Below are 15,630 nucleotides of genomic sequence, written 5' to 3'. Positions count from 1 at the left end.
ACACACATGTAATTTAATTGATAAATTGATATTACATATGATTGCAATCTATATTAATACATTTTCTGTATATATTTTATATACAGATATCTATCTATATTTTAATACACTATGTATAAAATATCTGTGTATATTTTAATATACTAATCTATAGGTTTGTGTTTTAAGGTGGAAGACTGTTATTGTTTTTTATTTAGTATTTTAAAGTTTTGAAATATTAAGATAAAAGTTGTTTGTAACACTCAGTAAACTTTCTCAAATAATCTCTCTGCTTAGTCTGCTCACAAACCAGGTTGTATTAAAATCTGTTCCACATAACATTCAGAAATTAGCATTTAAAATCAGCTTCATGCAAAATTATTGCATCAATGATGCCTGATAATAAAACTCTTCGTGGCTTAAAGGGCAAACCGCAGTTTTTCTCTTTCTTAAAAAAATAAATACAATTTTTCAAAACGATTCAGTACACCCACCATTTCCTTTTGGTCCCTACAATCTCTGTTAGTAAAGTATTGGCTGAAAAACTTTTGTCTCCTTTGTTTACCCTACAAAGAATTTTTTTAATCTCTAACATAGTGTTTTCATTTGTGTGCTGCATAGATTTTTATAACAACTTTTCCTTTTGCTTTTTAATCTTTCCCCCTCTGTCTCTTTCTCTCTGAGATCAGCCAACCTTTACAGAAACTCCCTCTGTAAAGAACATGGGAATGTGATACCCAAGGCCTCCATTCATGGTCCCTTCCAGTGGTGGGATTCAAATAATTTAACAACCAGTTCTTTGCCCTAATGACCAGCTGGGTAGGTGGCACAGGTGTGTTCCTAGCAGTTCTCACCTATTCGGTAGAACCGGTTCGTCAAATCTACCGAACCGGTTAGAAGAGGTTCCACCAGTGGACCCAGAAAGCAGGCCACACCTACAGAAGAGGTTCCAAAAAATTTTGAAACCCACCACTGGTCCTTGGATATGATTATTCTACACTATCAAGCTCATATTAATAAAACTCAGTGCCTCTGTGAAAGGTAAGGATGACTACTGCGTTTGTGATGCAATCAGAACATTGCGTGTGTTGAAGTTTACATCATATTCTTATGTTTGCCAGTGCTGTGTGAGGTAATTTAAGGTGGTTCTGACAAGTGTCGTTGGCATCTTCATATCCGGTCACATGGGCAGCAAGCCACTCCCATCTGGTCACATGGGCAGCAAGCCACTCCCACAAAGGAGGCCACACCGACAGAGTAGGTTCAAACATTTTTTGAACCCCACCACTGGTAGGCGGGGCTTGGTAGTCATGTGACTGTGTGGGCATGGCGAACTCAACATCACTCAGATCAATGGGTGCTTTGCCTTAGCTGTTACAATGTAATAAGGGTTAACTGGAGAGGCAGTTTCTGTAAGCAGGGCAACAAAGATTAGGCTAGAAACAACACCAGAATGTTTCCTTCTTGCCTCCCTTACAAGGTTAGCCTTGTAAAGGAGAAAAAAATAAAAGGAGATTTCTTCCAACAACCAGTTCTCCAAACTGCTTAGAAAGTTAGCAATGGGTTGTCCCGAATAGGTGTGAACTGGCTGAATCCCATCACTGGTCCCTCCCTTTTCACCTCTGAAGTATTTCTCTCTCTTCTGGCTTCCCTACTTCTGTCTCCACAAATGTTTATATAATTATTCTCTAGCTCTGAAAGAAAGATAATATTTTCTTGTGACTCTTGAACAGCCTCCAATACATTAGGAATCAGATGCTGTCATCTGTGCTTTCCCTTCTTTTGAATATAATCGCTTCTGGCTCGTCAGAGCCGCCTGAGATATGCCATTACCCAAATGGTTGCAGTGCCATAAGTACGCCCCCTTTTTGAAGCTAACACATTGTACAGAACACAAGAAAAGATTAAAAAATTAAAGGAAGAATGGGAGATCAAAAAAAAAGAGAAGAAATATAGCTGGAAAGCCTTGCAGTTCTCAGTAAAATGATCTTAGAATCCAGCACTAAGAACTCATCAACATAGAATATGCTACAATAAAAACAAGCTTTAAGAATACTCCCTTGGGGATCCTTCTGGATTCCATAAGCAACATTTCTGTACCTAGGATGACACCCATGTAGAATTTTAAAATGGAATTTCCATCTGCTGGGTGAGTTTTAGCTTTGCTAGAAGAAAGTACTTTGAAAGTACTCATGAGCACAATACTAAAAAGGCATTGAGTACTGTAGCTAAGGGAGATTTTAGATCGTATTTTCTGCTAGGGCATTTCCACATGGCAGTGTGATGGAATGTAGTCTGAATTCCCAGGAGGGAGGGGCTGTTGCATTCCAGGCAGAAGCAGCTAGTTCAGCAGAGGAAGAAATTAATGCACAGGAGAGCTCATCTCGAGATGTTTCAGATAACCACCCAGAAAGATTTTGAGATGATGTCAACCAATGGATTAATGTCAAAAGCAACCTTTTGACATTAATGTGAGGAAAACAGCACTCCCCACCCCATCTTAATAGGTCTTCAAGGGCCCCCTCCCTCCAGGGAGGAACAGGGCTCACCCATCAATCACCAGCACCTACCAGCAAGCCCTATTTCACTACTAGGCATCCAAGTCATTCCCTTGACTTTCTCTCACCTACCACTATTATTAAGAAATGTCAGATTTGGCTTTGCTTCATGTAAGAAATCGTGTTTCCTTATGTTTCAGTTAGCTTACCTTTCAAATATTTCTCCCTACATCTTCACGGCTGCAGCTTTTATCTCCCCGACCATCATTCTCCCTATGTTAGTTTCTTAAACTATATGTTTGAACTAAGAGATTTACTGCTTAATTTCTAGGAACAATTTACTTTAATTCCAAAATTGTTGGTAATTGTGTCACTGGGCATTCTTCCTTGATAAACTGTTTTCCATGCAGTTGGCTTTATGCCAGAAATTTACCAAAACTCAGGACCTTGTTTTGGTTCAGTTGATTTATCAGTTAGCACTGAGAACAGAAACCATGTTTGTTGGCTTGAGATGAGAGATGTGAACTGTGGTTTTTGTTAACATGTCAAAAAATATTAAAGCCTGTTAAAGATGATCTCCCAATCCTTTTTCTTGATTCTGTGGCTCAGTGGTGGGTTTCAAAAAAATTTGGAACCTCTTCTGTTGGTGTGCCCTGCTTTCCGGGTCCACTGGTGGAACCTCTTCTAACCGGTTCGGTAGATTTGACGAACCGGTTCTACCGAACTGGTGCGAACCGGTAGGAACCCACCTCTGCTGTGGCTCCTAGGGAATTACACGTATTTAGGAGGATTTTTAAAAAGAACAAGATAAATTGACATACCAACTTGCTTATTCAGAAATTAGTTTAGACTGGATTTGATTAGAATATTTATTACTGCCACAGTCCAAACATCTAAAATATAAATAATAGCACCATAAATAGTGAAACAGAAAGTAATGTAAAGGCAGGAAAACACACATGCGCTTCAGCTAGCACCAAGACTGAGCTACTAATTATAATGAAATTCTCATGTAATCTATTGTCATAATCTACAGGCAGCCATGCAAGATTTAGCAGTAATTACAGGTTGTAGCAGATTCCCTGTCCAAAAGTAAGAAGGAAATGAAGAATTTATCTGACAGGAGAAGCTTACAAAAAAAAATTGGCATAATGAATTTATTTGATATTACCCAATAGACAAGGGTTGACATTTTGCATCAGTACCAGAAGGTAATATCTCTTAATCTATCACCCTCAACCGTGTTATTTAGAATAAATGGGTCCAACCGGTTTGCCACCTTAATCAGATTAAACTCTACCAAATTGCATTTAGTATCACCCACGCTTCACCCACGTAACACCTATCCTCTGCGAGCTGCACTGGCTACCTGTCGATCTCCGGATACGCTTCAAGGTGCTACTTGCCACCCATAAAGCCCTCCATGGTAGTGGATCTGGGTACTTGAGAGACCGCCTACTGCCAATCACCTCCATTCGACCAATTAGATCTCACCGATTAGACCTCCTCCGAGTTCCATCTGCCGGTCAATGTCGACTGGCAACCACGCGGAGGAGAGCCTTCTTGGTGGCAGCTCCGACCCTATGGAACGATCTCCCCGTGGAGATTCGTACCCTCACCACCCTCCAGACCTTCCGCACAGCCCTTAAAAACTGGCTTTCCTGTCAGGCCTGGGGCTAAAGATTGCAACCCGCCCGAATGGTATGAATGTTGTGTTTTAATGATGTATTGTTCTATATGTTAAAAGTTTGTTCCCCCCCCCCTTTTTTTAAGTTGTAAGCCACCCTGAGTCCCCCCAGGGAAAAGGGCGACATATAAATAAACTTAAATACAAAATACAAATACAAGTATCTTTGGAAAGTCCTGAAGTAGGAATATGTTGCTTTGATATTTTGCCACATAGCATTATTATTGTTGTTGTTGTTATCATTGTTGTTGTTATTGGCATTATTATTAGCATTAGATTTAGCATCGTTACAGTATCCAGGAGATCACAATTATATTTCAGAATAGTAGTTTGACTTGCCAAGGTACTACTCTGTTATAGGACACACTTGCCCACGTCCCAAGATGCACCACAAGAAGACAATCTGGCTTCGCACCAGAGAGAAAGATGAGCAGCTGCATCCTGCAGCATCAACCAAGCTCCCCCTCCCCGCTTCCCAGAGCTTCCTCACAAAAAGGTGCCACAACCAGGAAGGTTCAGAGCCATCAGGAAACTGCCTGCCTGCACAGAACACCAGCTCATCTCTTCACTGACGTGATACCTATTTATCTATTGCATAGAACCACCAAAGCTAAGACATCCTGAAGAGCCGAGGTGGCGCAGTGATTAGGGTGCAGTACTACAGGCCACTTCAGCTGACTGTTATCTGCAGTTCGGCGGTTCTAATCTCACCAGCTCAAGGTTGACTCAGCCTTCCATCCTTCCGAGGTGGGTGAAATGAGGACCCAGACTGTGAGGGCGATATGCTGACTCTGTAAACCGCTTAGAGAGGGCTGAAAGCCCTATGAAGCGGTATATAAGTCTAACTCCTATTGCTATTGCTATCCAGTGTTATTAAGCCACTGGAGCCATTGCTTAGCCATATAGCATTGATATTTTGCAGATAGGGCCTTGTGCTTGATCCCATTCTGGTCCACGTGCTCATCTGTATCAGCATCAAAAAAAACATTACCTACATAAATTGCAGTGCTTAGATTTTATCAGAGCTACATCAGCCCACTATGCACTGGCCAGGGAGAAGTAACTTAAAGATTGCTTGCAGGCCTCTGGAGACTCAAACTCAACCCACTCCTTATGTTGTTCTCCATTTCACTAAGGTTAATACTGATCAGATGCAATCAGCATCCATTCTTCTGATGGGCTGAATCTCATGTTAGAGCAAAATTCCAGTTTTCTTGGTATAAAAAAAAAGGTTCAGATCTTTTGCCTCATCAGCCAGTACCAGAGAAATATTAAACAATTGTAAACAAGTTTAGATGTAGAGCATTCCATTTCTGCTTTTTACTCTTGTCTTCAAGATGTTGCATGCTCCAGTCTATGTCTCTCAGACATTACTGTTGAAAGAAATGTCCTTCTGGGTTCCGCTCCAAGTGGGGAAAAAGACACTGGGGACATGGAGGCTGCTTGGAAAGATGGTTTATTGGTGGACAGGACCACATAGCTTGAGCCCTGAACAGAAAAGGTGATCACATGCTTCAATGTTGGTGGAGAAGAAGAGAAGGGCTGAGGGAGGGGCTTGCTAGGCTTTTAATAACCTGTTCAGTCCCACCTCTCTGTTTCCTGTTCCTGTGTAAGAAATGTATTCTGATTGGTTGTCAGACTCCCATGGGGCCATGCAGGGGCTACTCTCTAGGCTGTGTTGTGAATCCAGGTAAGGATGAGTTCTCAGATGCCATGTGGTCAGTTGAGTAAAGTTCCAACATTCCTTCCCCATGCAGCTGCAGTGGAGAAGTCTTTACTATATAAAAGGGACTAGCCTGGCCTTCTCAATGGCCCATTAACAGTGGGGATGGGCAGGAAGCTACAGGCAGCTATTCTGTCTTTTAAAACATGTTTCTTCCTTTTCACATCCAGATAAATATTCTGCCTTTTCAATATTTCCTAGGATATTTCATTTTTCTGGGAGAGGGCTGGGTGATAACTTCCCACATTACCAAATGATTACTCTCATCTCCTTCCAACTTTCTTGTAACTATTTTCCCTCTCTCCTTGCTCACCCCTATATCTTACTAATACAGTAGTCTTACTAAAGGCTATAGTTTTCCCAATTGCAATGTATGTCTGTAAAAGTTAGACCATGAGAAAGGCTGAGCACCAAAGAATTGAGGCCTTTGAACTATGGTGCTGGAGAAGGCTCTTGCGAGTCCCTTGGACTGCAAGGTGATCAAACCAGTCAGTCCTAAAGGAGGTCAACCTTGACTGCTCTTGAGAAGGCCAGATCCTGAAGATGAAATTTAATTACTTTGACCACCTAATGAGAAGGAAGGACTCACTGGAGAAGATCCTAATGCTGGGAAAGATTGAGGGCAAAAGAAGGGGACGACAGAGAATGAGGTGGCTGGATGATGTCACTGAAGCAGTAGGTATGAGCTTAAATGGACTCCAGAGGATGGTAGAGGATAGGAAGGCCTGGAGGAACATTGTCCATGGAGTCACGATGGGCCGGACATGACTTCACAACTAACAACAGAAGTCTTACTAATCTTATTAATCACAGTAAACCTATTCCTATGGAAATTCTCAATCATCAAGTTCATGTTTGTCCCTTGGCTTTTTCCCCCTGCAAAACATTTCACTTCTCATTCAAGGAGCTTCTTCATTTCTAACTGAATGGTGGGGATAGAATGATTCATGTTATTTGTAATCCTTAGTTGGTTTTGAAGGAAAAGAATCAAGAAAATCCAGTTGCCTTTTGGAAAAGCACTTTTGGGAAAACCTATGATTGACTGATGTTTTTTTTTTAATTAGTATACAATTAAAGGGGGGCATTTGCCCAGGTTCGCCTGGTGTGCCAGTTGCGACCCTACCTGAACCGGGAGGCTCTCACAACAGTCACTCGGGCCGTTGTGACCTCTAGGCTGGAATACTGCAACGTGCTCTACATGGGGCTGCCCTTGAAGAGCATCCGGCGACTTCAGCTAGTCCAGAACGCGGCCGCGCGAGTGATTGTGGGTGCACCTCGGTTCGCCCACATAACACCTATCCTCCGCGAGCTGCGCTGGCTACCTGTTGATCTCCGGGTGCTCTTCAAGGTGCTACTTACCACCTACAAAGCCCTTCATGGTAGTGGATCTGGGTACTTGAGAGACCGCCTCCTGCCAATTACCTCCTCGCGACCCATTAGATCGCACAGATTGGGCCTCCTCCGAGTTCCATCTGCCAGTCAGTGTCGACTGGCAACTACGCGGATGAGAGCCTTTTCAGTAGCAGCTCCGACCCTATGGAACGATCTCCCCGTGGAGATTCATACCCTCACCACCCTTCAGACCTTCCGCACAGCCCTCAAGACCTGGCTATCCCGTCAGGCCTGGGGATAAAGATCGTAATCCGTCCCCGCCCGAATGATGAATGTTGCTCTATTTTTTTAATTATGTATTGTCCTATATGTCATTGTATGTTTCCCCTTCCTATATAAGTTGTAAGCCGCCCTGAGTCCCCTCAGGGAAAAGGGTGGCCTATAAATAAACTTAAACTAAACTAAAAAAAACTAAAAATTATACTACAAGTAATGTACAACGAACATCTCTAAGAAGGCCTAACATTATACAATTAAAAAAACCTACAAAAGCATTAAAACACCATTAAAGTTACATTAATTTTAAAAAATAGTATCACATAACTCTGGTGGCAATGTTCAATTTTTGGCTAGTATCTCACTCTGTTTTCTCCCCAGCACCTAAATCTGTCAAGCTGCAAAGACCCAGGTCATCCGTTAAATTTGTGAGTACAGTTTTGACAAACTGAATGTTCGTTCCACTTTAAGGGAGAAAAAAAAAGAAATCCAAAGAGAATATTTGATAGTTTCCAACTGGGACGTAATTACTACCTGAAGGTATCTGCTATATAGGAAGAAGTCACTGTGTTTTTATACCCTGAGGCTCTGGGAAGAGGAAATTAAATTGAATTTATTTCTATGGAAGTATTCATTATTTTTATTGAAGTTCTTATTTTTGTTAGAAATGTTTCATTCCCATATATGATGTTTCCTCATTGATCTTTCCTATTTGCTAAAAAAAATCCTGATTAAAAAAACATGCATGCCTCTTATCCTACATAACCAATTATTGTGTGCATCTAGGCATATTTTACCATTTTTCATTGAGTTCAGTGAATTGTATTTCCTGCATAGCTTATGTAGGATTGCAACTGAGCGAATCTTAGAGTTAAGGGAGAAAAGAGTTGCAAATAGTCCATTTCCAAAGTCTGCTATTGTGCACTGATTAAAGCAGAGGTGGGTTCCTACCAGTTCGCACCTATTCGGTAGAACCGGTTCGTCAAATCTACCAAACCGGTTAGAAGAGGTTCCACCAGTGGACTCGGAAAGCAGGCCACACCTACAGAAGAGGTTCCAAAAAATTTTGAAACCCACCACTGGTCCTTGGATATGATTATTCTACACTATCATGCTCATATTTATAAAACTCAGGGCCTCTGTGAAAGGTAAGGATGACTACTGCGTTTGTGGTGCAATCAGAACATTGTGTGTGTCAAAGTTGTTTTAATGCAAACCAAAGATGCCTTTTAAAAAACAAGTTGACATCATATTCTTATGCATGCCAGTGCTGTGTGTGAGGTAATTTAAGGTTGTTCTGACAAGTGTCGTCGGCATCTTCATATCCGGTCACATGGGCGGCAAGCCACTCCCATCGGGTCACATGGGCGGCAAGCCACTCCCACAAAGGAGGCCACACCCACAGAGTAGGTTCGAACAATTTTTGAAACCCACCACTGGATTAAAGGTGTGAGTTTGTTCACAAGTATGAGGCTCTTGCGAGACAGTAGCAGGCTGAAGATTCACAACAACCTGCTCCCACAATATTTCATTTTAGAGTCTCTTGGTTGGAGGAACACTGCCAATGGTAGATCTGTGGCCACTTTCAGAGTCCTCCACAGCAGACATTTTAACCGCCATCGGAGCTTTTCTCCAGCGGAAAAACTCAGGTTTTTCTTCTGACCTAGGCTTCCTGAGACAGTAAAAATCACACACTTAGTCCCCAGAACCCAATCTTTTTATTTCAACAGCTGTGAATTATGTTCATTCACAGGCCCTAATGAATTACAAAGTGTTTGTAAAGAGTCCAACAGAAGTCTGCCACAGTCTTTCAGGATAAGGCTGATGAGCACCCACCTTCATCTCCCTTGAAATGCTGCCAAAGGCCTAAATGCCAATTAACTTTGCAAGGCCACACGGAGCCCAGAGTCAAAATGGAGCTTTAGAGTTTAAACCGACCAGAAAATAAAGTTGCTTCCTTTAAAAGACTCATGTGCTCCTCTTTTATGTCTTATGGGAGGGGCCAATCATCTCAAAGCCTTACTCCTGAGTCGCCCCTTTTGTCTTAACTGTTCTTGCCTTCTGGCAGCTCTGCGCATGCCCACACTGGGAACAGGCTCCCCCTGTTCCTCTGCCTCGCTGATGTTCAACCAGTAGTGGGTTTCAAAAATTGTTGGAATCTACTCAGTGGGTGTGGCCTCCTTTGTGGGAGTGGCTTGCCACACATGTGACCAGATGGGAGTGGCTTGCTGCCCATGTGACCAGATGGGAATGGCTTACTGCCCATGTGACCGGATATGAAATTATGAATTAGTACTTAGGTCGGTCCAAGTAGCTATTCAGAAGTTAGTGGTTAGAAGCAATCGTAAAGCAAGATATGGAATTAAAACCAGAAATATTTTGTTGGCTATTTGAAAGGGAGTATAATATATATTTAATTTTACACATGTTAGCTGCTGCTGGAATTGTCTTTGCACAACAGTGGAAAAAGAGAGATATGTAAATGAATAAATATTACAATGTGCAATAATAAATAAATTGACAATTAAAATCAAGAAGGCTTTGAATACTTTTTCACAGATGGGATTGGTTTTAGCAATTGCCAACTAACGGAAACAGAAATTAGAAATTCCAAAAGTATGAAAGAAAACACCAATTATGTAAGGAAAGGTCCCTAAAATGTATAAGACAGTGGTTCCCAAACTTGGCAACTTTAAGACTTGTGGACTTCAACTCCCAGAATTCTCCAGCTGGGAGTTGAAGTCCACAAGTCTTAAAGTTGCCAAGTTTGGAAACCACTGGTATAAGGAAATATTACTAGATCACTATTAATGCATAGATAATTGCGGGACATTACACACCTACCAGTGGTGGGTTTCAAAAAATTTTGGAACCTCTTCTGTAGGTGTGGCCTGCTTTCCGGGTCCACTGGTGGAACCTCTTCTAACCGGTTCAGTAGATTTGACGAACCGGTTCTACCGAATAGGTGCAAACTGGTAGGAACCCACCTCTGTGTCTGACTCTGGAGGCTCCAGAGGCAGCACATAACTCTCAGATGGCTCTGGCCCCCTCTCTGCCTTTGACGCAGAGCCCTCATCTTAGCCTTCCCCAGACTCCAAGACTGGCCCATGTTCCTCCCCAACCTCCTCAGTGTATGACTCTGCTTCCAGCTCTGCAGGCCACCCACGAACCACAACAGTTTTGTTTCATCCTATTTCTCCTTGAATGGCTTTTTGAGTAAGATAAGATGGTACTTTACTCACTTCAGTTCTAGATAACAATCCCAGGCAAGAATGGCGGGGGGGGGGGAACCCGAGCAAATCAACAGCACTTTTCCCACCTACCTTCCACTTACTTTCAAAAGAAGAAAGCAATTCTCCCAATCAAATATAATTGGATATACTTCTGAAAAATAAAAAAGGGAGCCCCTTTTATTTTTACCATCAAAGCTTCCTCACCTAACCACAATCCTTCCAGGTGTGTTTCTTCATTATTGAAGGTGCATTCTGATTCAAATTAATATAGGAGTATAATCGGGGTGACGGATGTTATTTTCCATAGTGAATACACAGAAGAATAATGCAAGGGACACAGGAAACAATCAAGGCTGTATTTCCAATTTTTCCTTGATCTTGCTCTACCTGAGGTTATGCATTCAACTTTTAGGAAGTTATTGGAATTGTCTGTCTGAATATGCAGGGTTAAGAAACTGTTTTATGTTTCTACAGAAGTATAGATTGTGTCAATCATCCACTTATGGTATTTAAGTGAGGTCTTACTTAAGTCTGATGGAATCTTCCATTTTTTAATGTCTTTAATTTGAAAAAGAGGATTCTCTGTGGCACATTTTTATTCTTTTATTCTTCCCAATCCAGTGGAATTCTGGAAAGAAATTACATAAAGGAAGTCTTTCTTCCTGGCTACCTGTCAATCAGTGGAACTATTATTAAGAAGTTGCAAAGTATTCCAGAAATTGGGTTCAGAATCCTTTCTCTACCGGTTCCACCACAAAACCGTGGAGGACAAAATCGCGCTCGACGAAAGCGCGCATTTGACGTTATCACAGCGTGACGAAAACATCGCGCTGTGATCGAAAAATGTAAAAAAAAAGCAAAAACCTTACCCTAACCCCCCCAAACCTAACCCTAAACCTAACCCTAAACCTAACCCTTAACCTAACCCTAAATCTAACCCTAAACCTAACCGTTAACATAACGCTAAACCTAACGCTAACCCTTAACCTAACCCTAAACATAACCCTAACGCTCTAAACCTAACCCTAACCCTTAACCTAACCCTAACCCTAACCCTAACTCTTACCTTTATGTGAATCGGCTTGCTTTAATTTTAATTTTATTTAAATTTTTAATTTTTTTCATCGCGCTGTGATGACGTCACATGCGCGCTTTCATCGAGCGTGATTTTGTCCTCCGCGCTTTTGACGGGTCACGTTCTCTACCTTTAGATATGTCACTAGAAGCCAGATTCACTGTATCTTTGCCTTATATTAATAGGTTTTTAACATTCTGTAAGTTAATATATTGCTTTTAATTTAACATCACCCAAACTCTATTCTCATCACCATAAGAAAGGCTGAGCACCAAAGAATTGATGCCTTTGAACTATGGTGCTGGAGAAGATTCCTGAGAGTCCCTTGGACTGCAAGATGATCAAACTGGTCAGTCCTAGAGGAGATCAACCCTGAATTGGTCTTTAGAAGGCCAGATCCTGAAGATGAAACTCAAATACTTTGAAATTCAAATACTTTGACCACCTAATGAGATGGAAGGACTCACTGGAGAAGAGCCTAATGCTGGGAAGGATAAAATTTCATAGCTCCATGATAACAATGTTGTGGCCATTTTTGACAATTGCAGCATCCTTGCAGTCATATGATTTACATTTGGATGCTTGGCAACTGGTTCATAGATCAAAGTCATGTGATCACCTTTTGCAACTTCCTGACAAGCAAAAGTCAACGAGGAAGCCAGATTCACTTAACAACCAGGTTACTAAGTTATCAACTGCAGGGATTCACTTAACAATAGTGGCAAGAACAAAAATAAAATGGGGCAAAACTCACTTAACAACTGTTTCACTTAACAATAGAAATTTGAGGATCAATTGTAGTTGCAAGTTGAGGACTACCTGTAGATAGGGGTCTCAAAGAAAAATAGCTTTAACTGGAACATGCAATCAAAAGGTAAATGTTCCCCTTGCACATATGTGCTAGTCGTTCCTGACTCTAAGGGTTGGTGCTCATCTCCATTTCAAAGCCAGAGCCAGTGCTGTCCAAAGATGTCTCCATGGTCATGTGACTGACATAGCAATAGCAATAGCAGTTAGACTTATACACTGCTTCATAGGGCTTTCAGCCCTCTCTAAGTGGTTTACAGAGTCAGCATATTGCCCCCAACAACAATCCGGGTCCTCATTTTACCCACCTCGGAAGGATGGAAGGCTGAGTCAACCCTGAGCCGGTGAGATTTGAACAGCCGAACTGCAGAACTGCAGTCAGCTGAAGTAGCCTGCAGTGCTGCATTTAACCACTGCGCCACCTCGGCTCTTATGACTAAACGACATGACTAAACACTGAAGGCACACGGAATGCTGTTACCTTCTCACCAAAGGTGGTTCCCATTTTTCTACTTGCATTTTTGCATCCTTTCGAACTGCTAGGTTTTCAAAAGCTGGGACAAGTAATGGGAGCTCATTCCGTTACACGGCACTAGGGATTCGAACCACTGAACTGCCAACCTTCTGATCGACAAGCTCAGCATCTTAGCCACTGAGCCACCGCATCCCTCTAGGACATGCAGTTGGTCAGTGTACAATGTGGAATGTGAATACCAAGCAGCACACACTGCTATCCTTCTTCATCTATACACACCCCTTATGGTTTTTTTTTCTGCAACTTAAATTGCTCTTCTCCCACCTGTAATCCAAAACCTGGTGTCCTCATGATAGTTCCAATGCAACAGTGGTGGGATTCAAATAATTTAACAACCGGTTCTCTGCCCTAATGACCATCTGGGTAGGTGGGGCTCAGTGGTCATGTGACTGGGTGGGCGTGGCCAACTCAAGGTCACTCAGGTCGATGGGCGCTTCACCTTAGCTGTTACAATGTAATAAAGATTAAACCGGAGAGGCAGTTTCTGTAAGCAGGGCAATAAAGATGAGGCTAGAAACAACACTAGAATGTTTCCTTCCTGCCTTCCTTACAGGATTAGCCCTGTAAAGTGGGAGAAAAACAAAAGGAGATTTCTTCCAACAATCGGTTCTCTGAACTACTTAGAAAGTTACCAACCGGTTCTCTCGAATAGGTGCGAACTGGCTGAATCCCACCACTGCAATGCAGGCTATTCCTTATTGTCCAAATAACATACACCCATCTTCTGCTCTTCCTGCGAACCATTTTGGCACAGAGCGGTCTCATTCACATTTCAAATTACGAAGCCTGTGAAGGAATGTGAAGGTCTCGACCTTCGAAGTTATTCTTTTTTTTCCCCTTGCCTCCTTTGAAGTAGAATGGCAGACAGAGTCCATCTTTTAAACACCATTTGTCCTGACAACCAGGAAATGAAACAAGCCCTTTGCTGACACAAGTCAAATCATTTCCCCCAGTTCTTGACATTTCTGCATCCGTAGTGACACCATGGCATGGGAAAGATAACAGGCAAGGAGAAGGGGACTTGATAAAAATAGTAAATGTCCCAAAAGGGTAAGAAAAGCAGAAATGGAAGTTTTAGAAGAACAGTATTTCTAGGTTGGCAAGTAAAAACTAAAGTTCATTTAATCTAGTATTAAGTCTCCATAAAAGTTAAAGATAAAGGTAAAAGTTACCCTCACGCATATGTGCTAGTTGTTACTGACTCTAAGAGGATTGCTCATCTTTAATTTGAAAAAGATGATTCTCTGTGGCACATTTTTATTCTTTTATTCTTCCCAATCCAGTGGAATTCTGGAAAGAAATGACATAAAGGAAGTCTTTCTTCCTGGCTATCTGTCAATCAGTGGCTACTGCAACATGCAATCAAAAGGTAAAGGTTCCCCTTGCACATATGTGCTAGTCGTTCCGGACTCTAGAGGATGGTGCTCATCTCCATTTCAAAGCCAAAGAGCCAGCGCTGTCTGAAGACGTCTCCGTGGTCATGTGGCCGGCATGACTAAATGCCAAAGACCCAGGGAATGCTGTTACTTTCCCACCAAAGGTGGTTCCTATTTTTTCTACTTGTATTTCTTTACGTGCTTTTGAACTGCTAGGTTGACAGAAGCTGGGACAAGTAACGGGAGCTCACTCCGTTATGCAGTGCTAGGGATTCAAACTGCCGACCTTTCGATCGACAAGCTCAGCATCTTAGCCACTGAGCCACCGCATCCCCTTAAGTCTCCTTGGGGGTCCTAAAATGACAGCATTATATATACAACAAGCTATTCTACATATTCTCTTCACCTTCACCCAAGTGAATCAAGTCACTGAAGCTAAAGATGTAGATCATTTTCATCTTCAAGTTAGTAAGGAAGAATTTTTTACCCTTCCAACACTTCCTGTATCTATATGTCATTTGAATCAATTCTTGTTCACAAGTTTTCTACTGTTTTTAAGATCAACTTCACTGAATTTCTACTACTTTAGTTATAGTTTTGCTACTTATAAAATGCTTTCATTAATAGTTTAAAATCCATTATTTAAGACAACATAGGCATTTATTTTTCTTAAAAAAATGCACATACCATGAACACCTACCAAGAACACATACGCTTGACTTAGAATCACCATTGAGCCAGTAGTGGGATTCAGCCGGTTCGCACCTAATCGGGAGAACTGGTTGGTAACTTTCTAAGCAGTTCGGAGAACCGGTTGTTGGAAGAAATCTCCTTTTGTTTTTCCCCACTTTACAGGGCTAATCCTGTAAGGAAGGCAGGAAGGAAACATTCTGGTGTTGTTTCTAGCCTCATCTTTATTGACCTGCTTACAGAAACTCCCTCTCCGGTTAACCCTTATTACATTGTAACAGCTAAGGCGAAGCGTCCATTGACCTGAGTGACGTTGAGTTGGCCACACCCACATGGTCACATGACCACTGAGCCCCACCTACCCAGATGGTCATTAGGGCAGAGAACCAGTTGTTAAATTATTTGAATCCCACCACTGC

This window comes from Thamnophis sirtalis, unplaced genomic scaffold, assembly GCF_051295495.1.
Source record: "Thamnophis sirtalis isolate CommonGarterSnake01/CBP01778 unplaced genomic scaffold, rThaSir2_p1.2 scaffold_6, whole genome shotgun sequence".
In the NCBI taxonomy this organism is placed as follows: Eukaryota; Metazoa; Chordata; class Lepidosauria; order Squamata; family Natricidae; genus Thamnophis; species Thamnophis sirtalis.
The sequence above is the reverse complement of the archived record's forward strand: the minus strand, read 5'-3'. Positions refer to the sequence as shown.